The following is a 14166-nucleotide window of genomic DNA, read 5'->3' on the forward strand; positions in this document are numbered from 1 at the left end:
AAATTAAGCATGGTTAAACAGTCAATGGCTCAGTGGTTCGCCTGGTTCGCCAGTTGCGCCCCTTCCTTGATCGGGATGCCTTGTGCACAGTCACTCATGCTCTCGTTACCTCTCGCCTGGATTATTGCAATGCTCTCTACATGGGGCTCCCCTTGAGATGCACTCGGAAGCTTCAGCTAGTCCAGAATGCAGCTGCGTGGGTGATAGAGGGAGTTCCACGTAACTCCCATGTAACACCTCTCCTGCGCAGACTGCACTGGCTACCTGTTGCCTTTCGGGTGCATTTCAAGGTTTTGGTTACCACCTTTAAAGCGCTCCATGGCTTGGGGCCTGGGTACTTACGGGACCGCCTGCTGTTACCTCATGCCTCCCACCGTCCCGTACGCTCTCACAAAGAGGGACTTCTCAGGGTGCCGTCCGCCAAACAATGTTGGCTGGCGGCCCCCAGGGGAAGATCCTTCTCTGTGGGAGCTCCTACTCTTTGGAATGAACTTCCCCCTGGTCTACGCCAAATACCTGACCTTCGGACCTTTCGCCGCGAACTGAAAACATATTTGTTTATTCGCGCGGGGCTAGCTTAAATTTTTTAAACTGTTTAGTTTTAAATTTTAAATTCTATTTATATTTTAAACTGGGGTTTTTAGTTTTTAAATATTTTAATTCCGGCCAATTGTGTAATAAGTTTTTTAATTAAGTTTTTAAATTGTATATTGTGTATGTTTTTTAGCCTGGCTGTACACCGCCCTGAGTCTTTCGGGAGAAGGGCGGTCTAGAAATGCAATAAATAATAATAATAATAATAATAAAAGATGCTGAGCATGTCAACTGGAAAGCTGACAGCCCAGGTTCGAGACCCAGATGCCACCTGATGGGCTGAGCACCCATTACTTGTGCCAGCTCCTGTCCACCTAGCAGTTTGAAAGAATGCAAATGTGAGTAGATAAATAGGTACCACTTCAGTGGGAAGATAACAGAGTTCTGTGTGTCTCAGCATGTAAGTATATAAATATAAGTAAGTCCGCGACTTATAACAGTTCATTTAGTGACTATTCAAGGTTACAATGGCATTGAAAAAAGTGACTTATGACTGCTTTTCACACTTACTATGATCATGTGATCAAAATTCAGATGCTCGGAAACTAGTTCATATTTATGACGGTTGCAGTGTCCTGGGGTCACAAGACCAACTTTTTGCAACTTTCTGAGCAAGCAATGGGGAAGCCAGATTCACTTAACAACAGTGGCAAGAAAAGTCATAAAATGGGGCAAAATTCACTTAACAAATGTATCACTCAGCAACATAAATTTTGGGGCTCAGTTGCGGTCATAAGTCGAGGGCTATCTCTATTCATGCTGGCCACATGATCATAGAAGTGTTTTTGGACAACACTAGGCCCCTCAGTTAAAAACCGGAGATGAGTACCACTCCTTAGAGTGGTATACTACTGGCTGGGAAACTTTTACCTTTAAAGGCCCAGGATATTTGCTGAACTGAACTACTGTGACTACTTCATATAAGCAATGCATGAAAGAGATTAAATGTCACTTCTTGGAAAGCAACTTCAGGTTCTCATTGACATCCATGACCCAGTGATGGGGGGGAAGATGACAGGTCTCCTTTTCTGCCAATATCTGAACTACAAGGGTACATTGGATGAGATTAGTGGTATGCCCTACATTTGGATAAATTCCCAGTTGAGACAAAATGACCTCCGAGATGACCTGGAATCTATATGGAAAGACAGAATTGGGACTACCTGTAAGCTTTCTGGAGCTTCAAATGCTATGAAAGAATGTTGTAGTCTGTACTACTTTCAACTGGGGCATCTGAATGGAAATTTTAAAAAAGGGACAGGCAGTGGTGGGATTCAAATAATTTAACAATGTGGTCTCTGCCCTAATGACCATCTGGGTGGTTGTGGCCATGGTGGGCATGGCCAGGGGGGTGGGGGGCAGGCAGCACTCGGTCTCCTGCACCCCCTTGGGAACAAAAACGGGCCACGGGGGGGATGTGGTGCCCTATTTTGGGCCTAGGAGGCCTCCCTAGGCCGCAGAAGGTATCACACACACACACACACACACACACACACACACACACACACACACACACACACATGTGCCACATTTTGGGCCTAGTAGGCCTCCCTGCACTTACCTGGGAGCCAAAATTGGGTGCATGGGGACTCCTGGAAGAGATGGGGCAGGGAGGGGAGAGGACCAGCCAGCAATTTAACTACTGGTTCGATCTAAGTGGTCCGAACCGGATGAATCCCACCACTGGACAGGGCTTTAATTTATATAGCTGGGGCTCCATTTTGACTTGTTTGCAGACATTCCTGGTTTGTCCATCGCAACATTTTGATTGTGAGGAGAAAGGCAAAGAAATTATGGAGGCAAGTGCTTTGATCATAAAGAGATGTTCAGTGGGGCAGAATTTTTGTGAAGTGATATTGGTGCTCCATTCCTGCAAAACCTAATTGATGCTACTTCAAAACAAAGGCTTTCCCTTAAAAAAAGAAAAAGAAACCCAGTTGTTTTTTTTTTAAAAAAAGCAAAAGCTCACTATCTTTTCACTTGCGTTTTGGTAGTTTGGGGTTTTTAAAAAGCAAAGAGTAGAGTCTACAGTTTACATATCTATGTTTACATAAACAGTGCCTACCAATAACAATAAATAGTGGTGGCTGTTAAAGAACATAGAACAGAGAATAATAGCATTGGAAGGGACCTACGAGGTCTTCTAGCCCAACCCTTCTTGAGCAGGAGGCCTTATACCATTTCAGACAAATGGTTATCCAGTCTTTTTTTTTTAAAGTCTCAAGTGACTGAGCAGCCACTAATTCTGAAGGCAATTGGTTGATTGCTCTCACCATTAGGAAATTTCTCCTTAGTACTAGGTCGCTTCTCTCCTTGGTTAGTTTTCATCCATGGTTTCTTGTCTTGTCTATTGGTGATTTAGAAATTAGTTTGGCACCCTCATCTTTGCAGGAGCCCCTCAAATATTGGAACACAAATATCATATCTCCCCAGTCTTTTTCATTGGACTAGACCAGAGGTCTCCAACCTTGGCAACTTTAAGACTTGTGGACTTCAACTCCCAGAATTCCTCAGCCAGCTTCATAGGATGAGGAATTCTGGGAGTTGAAGGCCACAAGTCTTAAAGTTGCCAAGGTTGGAGACCCCTGGACTAGACATACTCAATTTCTATAACCATTTTTCATATGTTTTAGTCTCCAGACCCACTAATCATTCTTGTTCTTCTCTGACCTCTTTTCAGAGTCTCAACATCTTTTTTATATTATAGTAACTGGTAACCCGGCACTGCCTGGGTATTTATAGATGTTGAAGCGTTTGTCTGACAGGGAGCCATTGAGAGGGGCCTTTCTTGTCCCTACTCCCATGCCCATCATCTCCCTTCCTCCTCCCACCCCCCTATCTGTGCCACCATCCGTTTTACCATTTCCTCAAACTGGGCCTGGGACTGGAACATAAATCCCTGACCCGGGCCATGCTGCGCCTCCTCCAACCCTGCTGAAATAGGCTGGGTCGGTTGGTGTGGTACTGTCCTTCGCGTGATGAGTTGGGGCGAAGGATGATCCTGGGAAAATGGGCCGAAACTGTGAGGTGGGGGCAGACAATCCGGTTAGGCTGTGGTGCGCTCAATCAAAGTCGTCTATACTGGTCTAATCAGGCTCCCTTCATAGGCCTACTGTGTGAGGGAGGCCCAGGCCTTAAAGGCCCACTGTGTGAGGGAGCACGGTCAATCAAAGGCCTCTGTACTGGCCAAATCCGGCTCCCTTCATAGGCTTACTGCTGTACTGGCCTATCAAGCTCCCTTCCCCCTCCCATGACATCATGACATCTCTGTAGGATGCCACACTCGTTCTCCTTAAAGGCCCAGGCTTTCCAGAGTTATGTTGGAACACACACAAATGCACATACACACACCAGATGTGTCTTACCCCCACAGTGCTTGTCTCTGGAGGGTAAGTCATTGGTGTACCAAGTTTGGTCGAAATTGCTCAAGGCGTTCCAGAGTTATGCTTAATAAAACATACATACATAGATAAATCCAGATATAGATAGATAGATAGATAGATAGATAGATAGATAGATAGATAGATAGATAGATAGATGGATGGATGGATGGATGGATGGATGGATGGATGGAGGGAGGGAGGGAGGGAGGGAGGATAGATAGATAGATAGATGGATGGATGGATGGATGGAGGGAGGGAGGGAGGGAGGGAGGGAGGGAGGGAGGGAGGGATAGATAGATAGATAGATAGATAGATAGATAGATAGATAGATAGATAGATAGATAGATAGATAGATAGATGGATGGATGGATGGATGGATGGATGGATGGATGGAGGGATGGATAGATAGATAGATGGATGGATGGAGGGAGGGAGGGAGGGAGGGAGGGAGGGAGGGAGGGAGGGAGGGAGGGATAGATAGATAGATAGATAGATAGATAGATAGATAGATAGATAGATAGATAGATAGATAGATAATATGTTATACATCTTCCTTCATCCCAAATCACAAAAAGCATCTTTGCACAAAGCCCAGGCTGCCTGACTAAAATTTGGCAAGACCTATGGCCCTTTTGAATATTTTGAAAATATTCAAAAATATCATCTTAAGTCTGTGCAAATTTCCAATAATCTTACACTGGTATTTCCATTAGCAGACAGAATGTAATAAGACTTAACATCAAAGTACATTCAATCCTTCTCATATTGAACTGATTTCATCCTCTCAGAAAAGTCAACCATGTATACAAATTTCTTCATTTTATGATCTTCCCTTACCTGTTTCTGAACTTTCTAATCTGATCGATAGAAGAAGAAAAAAAAAATCAATCCCACAAATCATATTTTGGAGTTAGATTCGAACAAGATCAGACAACCTCTGATTCGGTCCAGCTAATTAGGATTTCTTTTCAAGTGTTAAACTGGATCTGCCCCAAAGGTTGAGATCTGCTCTTCTACACTTTCCAAACTGAGAATAAAATGGAGGAGTTCCTTCATGTTGTATTCTCTAGCAATTCAAATTTTCCCCCTTCTTTCCTTCCTTCCTTCCTTTCTCCCTCCCTCCCTCCCTTTTCTTGAGACTAAATATCTATTTTCTTAAGTCCTAGCAAAGTTTTAGACATCTTATGAGTTGGATATGTTTAGAAATAGCCTTTGTTTCATAATTAATAACTGAAGGGAATTTAATATATAGAGATTCACTGAGCTTTAGAATGTGTCTTGAAACAGAAGCTGCTTTGGAGTAAGATATATTTCAGAATCATGAACATTGTTATGCGAAAGATGGAGCTATGTCATCATCCTGTATCATACTATCAAGTCTGTCTTGGTAGTTAGTTACCTAGGAATTTCTTCTAGTGACAGATTGCTCTATTACCTTAAAAAAAAGGAAAATGCATCTTCGCTAAAGGCTTCTTTTAATGGTGAAACTAACAGGTTCTAACTTCTCTTTCTGCTGTATCTCCCTAAGGATATGAAGGAATTAGCTTTGTGTGCCTGTGTGTGTCAGTGAGGCATTTTGAAATTTCACACATTTAAATCATCCCAACTTTGACAGAATTTTAAACACACAGAAGTGCATTTCTAAATTCAGACATTCACCTGTCATCTTCTCAACAGGTTTTCCTCTTACAAGGCTCTGTGTGCTCTCTTGAAATGGAAAACACTTTTAATAGGAGAAGTGTGGAAAAGATAATAACGTAATTAATATCATAAAATCTTTGATGGGTTGGTTGTGCATTTGTTTCTGTGGCCCAGCTTGGCTGTCAATACATGACACTTTTTAAGCAATTTCCACACCTTGAGATGGCCTATCTACAAGCAGGACCCAAGCATTGAATTAGGTCTGTGAGAAACAATTAGCTTTTCAACCGTAGCCCTGATGGTGGGCAAATCCATATCACTTTCTTTATTTGGTGTGAAGAAGTCCTACTACACATTTCCAGAAGATACAATTACATACCATGCCTTGTGTCTCATTGTCCAGCCACAGCTCAGGCAGCTGAAAGATGCTTTAGCTCTTCTCCTCTGAAAGTGGTGTTTTCCTTCTCCTCCTGATTCAAGATGCTGTGTGAATGTGAGTGCACTTGTGTGCATGGAGGAAGAACTTGAAATTACTTGTTTAGTTTAAGTAGCCTTGAGACCTCTGATGTCTTGTAGGGTTGTTCCTTTTCACCCAGCCCTTGTTCTCCTGGCTTTCAATCCAATTTCAGAATAGAATAGAATAGAATTTTTTTATTGGCCAAGTGTGATTGGACACACAAGGAATCTGTCTTTGGTGCATATGCTCTCAGTGTACATAAAAGAAAAAATACCTTCATCAAGAATCATAAGGTACAACACTTAATGATAGTCATAGGGTACAAATAAGCAATCAGGAAACAATACCAATATAAATCGTAAGGATACAAGCAACAAGGTTACAGTCATAAGTGGAAGGAGATGGGTGATGGGAACGATGAGATGATTAATAGTAGTGCAGATTTAGTAAATAGTTTGACAGTGTTGTGGGAATTAGTTGTTAAGCAGAGTGATGGCATTCGGGAAAAAACTGTTCTTGTGTCTAGTTGTTCTGATGTGCAGTGCTCTGTAGCATCGTTTTGAGGGTAGGAGTTGAAACAGTTTATGTCCACAATGTGTGGGGTCTGTAAATATTTTTACAGCCCTCTTTTTGACTCGTGTATAAAGATCAATATATAGTATACAGATCCTCAATGGAAGGCAGGCTGGTAGCCATTGTTTTCTCTGCAGTTCTAATTATCCTCTGAAGTTTTATCTATGACAATTGTTTGTGTATACTGTTGTGACAAAAAGAAATTAAAAAAAAGTCTGTGTCTGTCTTGTTTGGTTGTAAAGCCAAACCAGACAGTTATAAAGGTGCAGATGACAGACTCAATAATTCCTCTGTAGAACTGGATCAGCAGCCTTTTGGGCAGTTTGAGCTTCTGAGTTGGCGCAGAAAGAACATCCTTTGTTGTGCTTTTTTGATGATGTTTTTGATGTTAGTTGTCCTTTTTTTTGTTTGTTTGTTTTTGGAACCCTGTTCTGTTGTTATTTTCTTTTTCTTTTTAAAGATGGGTTGAGTCAGAGAGTGTGAAGCCCTGAAATTGTCAGCCCTTCAAAGTAGACCAGACTAGGAAACCAAAGTTATGAACACTAATATTAGTTTATGGTGGGGTTAAAATAATAGACTGAAAACATCTTCTTCTTCCTTGCTCTTACGTATAAGAGAACCAAGGAGGGTCAAATCCAAAATATTTACTCTGATTATAGTTCTGTCCTGGACTCAGGTTTCTTTTATCTGATCACTGTCTTGGTTGACACACTTCCTTCTGTTCCTCAAGGTTATTCTCACAGCCCTTTACAGAAATCGAGTTTTGACAATTGAAATTACCCCCTCATTTAAAATGTGTAATTTGGAAGTGTAATCGAAAGCATATTCCAGTTTTGTTGGAATTTATTTAAAAGTTTGAAGTGATTTTCATGAGACACTAAAGAGCATCAAACTTTTTTTAATAGGAACAACAAATAGCTTTTATAATGAATGTTATCAATATTAGAGAATGTTTAATGAATAACGGATGATTTGTTTTTGGTGGGTTTATTTATTCTGCCCTTATTATTTTTATAAATAACTCAAGATGGCAAATTTGCCTAATACTAAGAATCTTTCCTACTCCTGTTTTATCCACTATAACAATATATATTTTTCTCAACTGATAACAATATTCCACTTTATTTTTTTATCTGTTTTCTGGATATTTTCAGTATATTAATGTTCTTTGTCTTTTTCCTTGTCATTATGCCATACAACAACTTTTACAAACACAAAAGAAACTGAAAAAAATATAACTCTACAATCTTAAGGGCACCATCTGGTCAAAGTTAATAATTAGTTTTTAATTTCTATTTAAAACTTTGAATATGTTATTAAAGAAAATGAAAAAATAATGCCTTTCTCGGTTTATGTGATCATTTTTATGCGCAAATCAATCAAATTTAAGTACGTAGCGTGCCACTTATTTTATTGATTTATAAAGAATTAGCTCACTCCACACATCAATGATTGTGTGTTTTTGACCTGATTCTTACTAGGTCCACCTCCATTATCCAATAATCCTCTGAGAAGTAGTAATGAATCAGAAACCATAGAATTCCCCAGGGTTAAACAGGACTGGTTTAAGAACTTGCAGCAATATGCAGCTCTAGGTTATGACTGAAGTGGATTATGGGTAAATGAGTTCAATTGTGCATGTTAGAAAACAGACTAGCTTGTTTGCATCCCTATACTCTCCCAAAAATCTACTTCAGGTTGATTGGATTTTGGAGTGATCAGGTCTACCCAGCTACTCATAGTTGCCTCGAACTGCACAATGGGTGGCAAATAAATTTGATGAAGATGATGATGTTATCATTCAGTTGTATCTGACTCTTGGTGCTGTTATAGACCATGTCTTTCCATGTCTTCTGATACTGCATTACTTCTTTAAGTTGTTCAATGCTCTGGTTGGTGTCATCTTTGACAGTGTCCAGCCACCATGTTCTTTGGTGGCTTGATTTCCTATGAACTCTCCCAAGCATAATTGCTTTCTCCAGTGAATTCCCCTCCATGACATGGCCAAAGTAAGTGAGACACAGTTTTGTGATTTTTTTCCTTCTAGTGACATGATGGTTTGCGCTTCAGTATTTGCTTGTTAGTCACCTTTGCTGTCCAAGGACAATTAATCATCATCATCTATCACATAACACCCCGGACTTAACAGTTGCCGATAAGAAAGACAAAAAAGTTTGGATAGTGGATGTGGCAGTACCTGGAGACAGCAGAATAGAAGAGAAAAAACTGGAGAAAATAACAAAATACAAAGACCTACAAACAGAAATAGAACGACTATAGCAAAGGCAAGCAAGGGTAGTACCAATAGTAGTAGGTGCCTTGGGTGCAGTCCCAAAACAATGGGAGCATTACTTGAACACCATAGGCATTGACAAATTCGTCATCAGTCAATTTCAGAATGTGGCTTTACTTGGCACTGCTTCCGTCCTGCAACAATATCTGTAACACCATCAAATCCTAGGTCCTTGGTAAAGTATAGGTAGACAAAAATGCCAAACCCTGACTGCAATGATTAATCATCATCATCATCATTGTCATTTGGAACACAACATTTGGAACTGTGATATCTGGCATGTTGTGTTCCAAATGACGATTATTATTATTATAAACTGAGTTTCATGTTTAATGAATAAAAGTTTATAATTATAATCATCATCATCGTTGTCGTCATTTGGAGCACAATATGCCAGATATCGCAGGTGTTGAAAACTGAAGCATACAATTTATTGATGTTACTGTACAAGGAGACACCAAAGTCAAAGAAAAAGAACTGGAAAAAATTACGAAATATCATGACCTGGCCATCGAAACTATGTGATTATGTATCAGACATGTAACAGTGATACCTATTGTCATCGGGTATCATGTCCAAGAATTTTACAAAATACAGCAAGAAATTGCAGCTTCCTGCAATAACACCAGCGGAACTGCAAAAAACAGCGCTACTCAGAACATCGTACATTTTAAGAAGATACTTGGTTGATAACTAGGACGCTGGCAGCAACTAATATCAACCATCAGCACCAGTCAATGATATTTGTGATACATTTTTAAATGTTCAGTTGACTGAGTTTCATGTTTAATGAATAAAATAATAGCAGCAGCAGCAACAACAACAACAGCAATAATCATCGGTGGTAGATTATTGATTGGGTATATAGGGCTGGTGAACTATTCTTTAACTATTTGCAAATGCAGTATGACATCACCCAATGGGTAGATTGGACGGACCTGTCAGAACCTGCTGGATCTCACCCCTGCTTGTGAGTAGATCCAATGGTTTCCTTGGTGCTGGGTGTTGTTTGGTGGTATTGTTTGTTTTAATCTTGTAAGTTGCCCACCTTCACTTATGTGAGTGGGAAAGCCCCATAAATCCAACAATTGGCTATTGGCTCCATATTAGCAATAGATAAGTTGGGCCAATGGAGTTATTCTCCTGTGCAGGATTTTATTGCATCTCCTTTAACTTTTTTAGTTGCATTTTGTGAGTATTCCATTTTTAATACGTAGTTTGTAACCTATTTTTCCCCACAAGTCTATCAATTTAAGCTCCCAAATTGCTTAAATTGAGAATAAGAACAGAACCACTTTTCTCCCATTGTTTCTGCCTGCCCCACCAGGTCTAGTAGAGACAGCATGTTCTGGGTCTTCTCCAATACATAATGATATTTTGTTGGACTTTGGAATCATGCCTTCTCAGTGGCAGCACCTGCTGTATGGAACAGCATCTCAATGGAGATTTAGATGGCCACTATCCTATTAGTCATTAGCAAGGCATTGAAGACCTGGCTATTCCCCCGGGTATTTGGGTCAGGTATTGGATGAATGTTGTTGCTTGTGAGCAGTGATGAAATTCATTTTTTTTACTACTGGTTCTGTGGGTGTGGCTTGGTGGGTGTGGCTTGGTGGGCATGGCAGGGGAAGGATATTGCAAAATCTCCATTCCTAACCCACTCCAGGGGAAGGATACTGCAAAATTTCCATTCCCACCCTACTCCAGGGGAAGGTTACTGCAAAATTTCCATTCTTACCCCACTCCAGGGGAAGGATACTGCAAATCCCCATTCCCACCCCACTCCATGGGAAGGTTACTGCAAAATCCGCATTCCCTCGCCACTCCTGGGGGAAGGATATTACAAAATCTCCATTCCCACCCGACTCTGGGGCCAGCCAGAGGTGGCATTTGCCAGTTCTCTGAACTACTCAAAATTTCCGCTACCAGTTCTCTGAATTACTCAGAATTTCCGCTACTGGTTCGCCAGAACCTGTCAGAACCTGCTGGATCTCACCCCTGCTTGTGAGTAGATCCAATGGTTTCCTTGGTGCTGGGTGTTGTTTGGTGGTATTGTTTGTTTTAATCTTGTAAGTTGCCCACCTTCACTTATGTGAGTGGGAAAGCCCCATAAATCCAACAAACACATCAATAAAAGACCTCTACAAAGCAATTCCAGTAAGCTGAGAATAAGTTAACTCTACTGTTTGCTGCAGAGTAGCTCAGCACCTCTGCAGGGCACCAGGTTGGAGATTACCATTATAACCCTGAAAAGGAATACAGAACTGCATTATGAATGGGAAAACTCTGGACAAAGGATAGGCAGTGATGACTAGAATCTCATAAAGTTCAGCCATTCCATAGCTCTCCCATTTGTTAATCATTTCCAATGCACTTGGAAACCAACATTCAAGCTCTCTACATTATATTCATTATCTGTGAATCTCAACCGCTTTAAGTATGACTTTTTCTGAAACTGACAGTCTATAGCTCAGAGAGAGAGAAAGAGAGAGAGAGACAGACAGACAGACAGACTGGCAGGCCTGCCCTACCAAGAAATGTAGTGAAAAATTCCCTTTTCTATATTTTCTATTCACTATTATGATGGATACTTTTGAGAAAAATGTCTTTTCAGTCCCTTTGCAGGAATCACTGCAGATTTATTCATTTGCAAATGGGCAACGTCTTTTCGACCAAATATCCGCTTGGGTGTGGAAGTTATTATACTATACTGTTAATATTCCCTATTGAATTTGAGACTTCCTAAATTTTGGCAGCACCCTCAATGTAGGCAGGACTTTACTGCCTCTCCGGGAGGTGCCAAATAAAAGGCTTCTTTGTTTGAAGGACGGTATCTCTACAGGGATGGACAAAATGGGATTTAAACATAGTGATTTCCTTCTAAAGCCCAGCTATTTCCTGAGTGGCTTTTCTCTGGGATTATAGCCGAAATCAATGTGGACTATTTGCCCAGCAAACTTCATAAGGGCACTTCTTTACCGGAGGTGGCATTTTCATATCAGTCATAGAAACAGAGCTTCCAACCTCCTGCAGTTATTAAAGATCATTTGACCTTCTTTTTATTCCAAACAAAGAAACCTGTCCAAAGCAACAATAAGGCTTGGCTATAGGTCTTTTCAGCTTTACTTCTGTAAAATGCTCAAGAGAAGTCTCTTTCTGAACAGTCACACACACACACACACACACACACACACACACAGAGAGAGAGAGAGAGAGAGAGAATACAGGTCAGGGTGGGTTCTACTTAGCTTTACTACCAGTTTGCAACGGGGGTGGGGGCACGCTTCTGCACATGCTCAGAAGCTTCCTGATGACGTCCAAGTCACTGGGTGGAGCTTCCCACCGGTTTTACTACCGGTTCTTATGAACCGGTCCAAACCGGGGGCAATCCATCACTGATACAGGTAGTTCTAGACTTACAACAGTTCATTTAGTGTCTGTTCAAAGTTACAATGTTGCTGAAAAGAAAATGACTTATGATCGTTTTTCACAGTTACAACCTTTGCAGCATTCCCACGATTAAGTGATCAAGCTCATATTTATGACCGTTGCCGTGTCCCGGGATCATGTGATCACCTTTCGTGATTTTCTGACAAGCAAAGTCAATGGGGAAGCCAGATTCACTTAACATGCAGTGATTGTTAAGACTAACTTAACAATGGCAGTGATTCACTTAACACCGAGGCAAGAAATGGGGGGAAACTCACTTAACAAATGTCTCACTTAACAGAAATTTTGGACTCAATTGTGGTCGTAAGTTGAGGACTACCTGCATACACACACACACACACACACACACACACACACACACACACACACTTTTTACCCATAAGTTTTGAGATCAAAAGTCCCTATTTAGGAGACAAAAACTAATCTAAAAGGCATCTTTTTCTTATGCAAGTATTCTCTCATGTTATGTTATGTTTTATGTTGTGTTGTGTTGTGTTATGTTTTATGTTACGAGGTCTTTTACCTATGTTCATTACTTTATAAGTAACTCAAGGCAGCTAACTTAGCTAATACTCCTTCCTCCTTCTATTTTCCTCACTCAAAACCATAGAACTGTCATCAAAAAAGCACAACAAAGAATGTTCTTTCCGCGCCAACTCAGAAAGCTCAAACTGGCCAAGGAGCTGCTGATCCAGTTCTACAGAGGAATTATTGAGTCTGTCATCTGCATCTCTATAACTGTCTGGTTTGGTTCTGCAACCCAACAAGACAGACACAGACTTCAGAGGAGAATTAGAACTGCAGAAAAAATAATTGCTACCAACCTGCCTTCCATTGAGGACCTGTATACTGCATGAGTCACAAAGAGGGCTGTGAAAATATTTACAGACCCCTCACATCCTGGACATAAACTGTTCCAACTCCTGCCCTCAAAATGATGCTATAGAGCACTGCACACCAGAACAACTAGACACAAGAACATTTTGTTTGGATAACCATTTGTCTGAAATGGTGTAGGGTTCCCTGCCTGGGCAGGGGATTGGATTAGAAGACCTCCAAGGTCCCTTCCAACTCAGTTGTTGTTGTTGTTGTTGTTGTTGTTGTTGTTGTTGTTATTATTATTATTATTATTATTATTATTATTATTATTATTATTATTATTATTTTCCCCAACACCATCACTCTGCTAAAAAATTATTCCCTGAACACTGTCAAACAATTTACTGTCAAACAATTTATTAACAATTTACAATTTACAATTTACTACTATTAATCTTCTCATTGTTCCCACCACCCATCTCCTTCCACTTATGACTGTATGACTGTAACCTTGTTGCTTGTATCCTTATGGTTTATATTTATTTTGTTTTCTGATTGCTTATTTGTACCCTATGAATATCATTAAGTGTTGTATCTTATGATTCTTGATGAATGTATCTTTTCTTTTATGTTATGTACACTGATAGCGTATGCACCAAGACAAATTTCTTGTGTGTCCAATCACACCTGGCCAATAAAAAATTCTATTCTATCTATTCTATTCTATTCAATAACAATAACCTTGTGAGGTAGGTTGAGCTGAGAGAGAGTGACTGGCCAAAAGTCTCCCAGATGGCTCTCATGCCTAAGGCAGGACTAGAACTCACAATCTCCTCGTTTCTAGACCAACACCTTAAACCCTAGACCAGGCTGACTCTATTCCCTTAAATAAATCTTGTTTCATGACTGATATCTTCTCATCCTACATTAATCAACGTGGGCAATCCCAAACAATT

The sequence above is a fragment of the Ahaetulla prasina genome, chromosome 7, assembly GCF_028640845.1.
Source record: "Ahaetulla prasina isolate Xishuangbanna chromosome 7, ASM2864084v1, whole genome shotgun sequence".
NCBI lineage: Eukaryota > Metazoa > Chordata > Lepidosauria > Squamata > Colubridae > Ahaetulla > Ahaetulla prasina.